Source organism: Rhamphochromis longiceps, linkage group LG5 (assembly GCF_057381845.1).
Source record: "Rhamphochromis longiceps isolate RC_006_pf linkage group LG5, R_longiceps_female_GT1.1, whole genome shotgun sequence".
Classification (NCBI taxonomy): Eukaryota; Metazoa; Chordata; class Actinopteri; order Cichliformes; family Cichlidae; genus Rhamphochromis; species Rhamphochromis longiceps.
This window is the reverse complement of record NC_140561.1, coordinates 19,588,634-19,591,686: the sequence shown is the minus strand read 5'-3', so window position 1 is coordinate 19,591,686 and position 3,053 is coordinate 19,588,634.

Here is a 3,053-nt window from a genome sequence, read left to right as displayed (position 1 = left end):
TGTTATTTCAATTACAGTTCTCCCATTGTTCCCGCAGCTTTACGAACGTGTTTGGTTTTTGAGTACCTCTTTAAGCTGTCACTTCTGAAATCTTCTCACTGTGGTGTTTGCAATAAAGAGACTGAAACAACAAGATGTGCGAATGTGAAATATTTTATTAGCTCAACGCTTCAGTCAAATGAAATGAGTGAAATGAAAGTGTAGCAGTTACAGAAGCATTTTATTACGTATTCAATAACATTCCGATGCTAAGTGATATGATTAGATGAGCATGTGCGATGGTAATGTTTGCTTTTTTTTCCTTCTTTAGTTGCTACGACGGCAAAAATATCAGCATGGTGGCTCTTTATTACTGATCTTATCTGGGCCTATTCGGCCACAGTAGTTTACAGGAGCTGTGTGACTGTGTGGTGGAGATGAGCCGGAGTGAAGATAACACTGCACATCCATCTGACTAATTGGCTCTACAGTGCAGACAGAGGAAAAAACTCTGATTTATGGGGCCCGAGGATGCAGTTTCTCCCTTTTAAAGTATCTGTCCTTCTCTATCAGCTTGCATTAAAGTTTAAATTCAGAGCCCATTTACCAATTAAAAAATTGTAATCCATGATCTCATTTACGGCATTCTGTGCGCTCCTCCTGTTTAATATACACCCCGTGATAGAGCCATCTATCTCACGGTAATTGTGGGCATTTTGTATTTTCTGTGTGTATTGTAAAGCAGAAGAGCAATAAAAATGTGTAACCCCGGGCGACACCGCCTCTGGCAGGCTAAAAGCCTTCAGAGGGGGTTTGTACAAAAGAAGATTCAACCATATAAGCCGATTATGTTCCCCCAGAGATGATCATGTAACATTTTATTTTGGGTAGCCACAAATTATTCGCCTATTATGTGCACAATGGCTTCTAATTAGCTATTCACTCATAATTTGTGGACTATCTCTTTCTATGGCGAGATTCTCTACAGGGTTTAACAGGGACATTGGTGGTTTTAGTGGCGCTTTCACAGAAATGGTGCCCCTAGGGTAATGTGACACACAGTGCTGACATAGTATGTCGTGCCACAGGAAAGACAGCCCTGTCTAGGCTTGTCCCAATGCACTGACACCATGGATACAGTACATGTCACCATTTCCAACATCACACTTGTCACATGATTCCTGCCACTGTTGATACGTCCTTCTCATGACAGCAACAGAGACTGCGGGAAAAGAAAGCTTCACACCAGTAGCTCAAAGTTGACACTCCGGATATCTGACCTTAACTGGGAGTTTAGTGAGCTTCACTGTTCGCTGCGTATTGTGACATACTAGAGAAGAAGACAACATAAAGGGGAATTTATTCAGTGCATTATTATTTAGAGAAATAACACTTATTTTCCTTTTTATGCAGAAAACACGATTTTAAACTGTTTTCACCAAATCTCTCAGTCTCCTACTCATCATAAACTTTTAGTCTAATATGGCTCTTTGGCCCATACTGCTGTACATTTATGGGCCATTTCATTAGGTATAAGTGTTCAACTGCTTGTTAACACAAATATCTAATCAACAAATCACATATGAGCACCTTGATGCATTTAGGAATGCAGACATGGTCAAGGTGACCTGCTGAAGTTCAAACCAAGCATCAGAATGAGGGGGGAAAAGGCATTTTTGACTTTGAATGTGTCATGGTTTTTGGTACCAGATGATAAACTGCTGATCTAAAGGAATTTTCCCACACAACCATCTTTAGTGTTCTGAGAATTGAGAAAATATCCAGTGAGTGGCAGTTTTCTGGTGAAAATAACTGCTGGCTATTCTCCTCTGACCTCCTGTTGATGCCAGAGGTCAGAGGAGAATGGCCAGACTGCCTCAAGCTGATAGGAAGGCAACAAACCTTAAAGCAGATGGGCTACAGCAGCAGAACATTACATCAGTTCATAGTTGTGTCAGCTAAGAACAGGAAACGGAAGCTACAGTTTACATTAGTTTGAAAAAAAAAAATGGATAACAGAAAAATGTTGTTTGATCTGATGTGAGTCTTGATTTTTGCTTCAACACCACACGGACAGAATGGGCCGCTCAGTACTATCACATTCCAACATCTCCTTTGGGATGTGGTGGAATGGGAGACTGGCATCAGGGATGTGCGGCATAAAAAACTGTAGCAAAGATTAAATTCAAATAATTATTTGAAATGTAGGAAATACAGACTGGTTTAGCTCTGAGCTATTTACACAAGTACAATATGAAAAATGCTAGAAGCAGGGTAGCTCAAATTACTATACAATAGAAACCAATGAAGGATTATTTAACTGTTTAGAGCATCATGCATCTATTCACTACAACATCCTATTATTTGGTGTAGAGCCACAGAAAATAACTGTTTTCCCTTCAAATTCATCTAAAATGAAGCAAATTACTCATAAAACTGATGTTATTTCATATGTTACAGTTGGAGACCACATGTTAATCTGTTAAAAAAATTATTGGATCATCAATTCATTTAAAAAAAAAAGGGTTTATAGTTCACTCACTGGAGAGCACAGAACAAGCCCCCCACCCCTATCAGTCTGACAAATTGTTCTCAGTCTTCTGTTCTGAGTTTGATCTGATTTACACGAATGATCTCCTTGTTATAATTTCTCATATGTGCACTCATTCTCCCCAAATTTCTTAAAGACGAGTTGTCATGGACTGTGTTAAAGATTATTTCTGGATGTTTCTAGTTTCATGTCTGACAGGATAGAACAGTCTTCAAGTCTGATCCTCTGTAATGTCAAAAAAGAGGAAAGGTGGGCCTGCTCTAATGTATCCCTCACAGTATCTCTAAATTTCACAGTCAAATCCACTCTTTAATGGTCATGTTAGACTTCAAAATGTTAAGATGGTGACAGTAAAACATGATGTGGTGGCTCTGCTCATATTTTATATGCAGTCTTTATGAAATATAGTGAAAAATCAATAGAAAAACAACAGAAATAGTACAAATTCAAAAAACAATTCTACCCACACTGCTGGCTTTAACATATTTATTTATATGTAAATTTTACATGCAATTTGTTACAT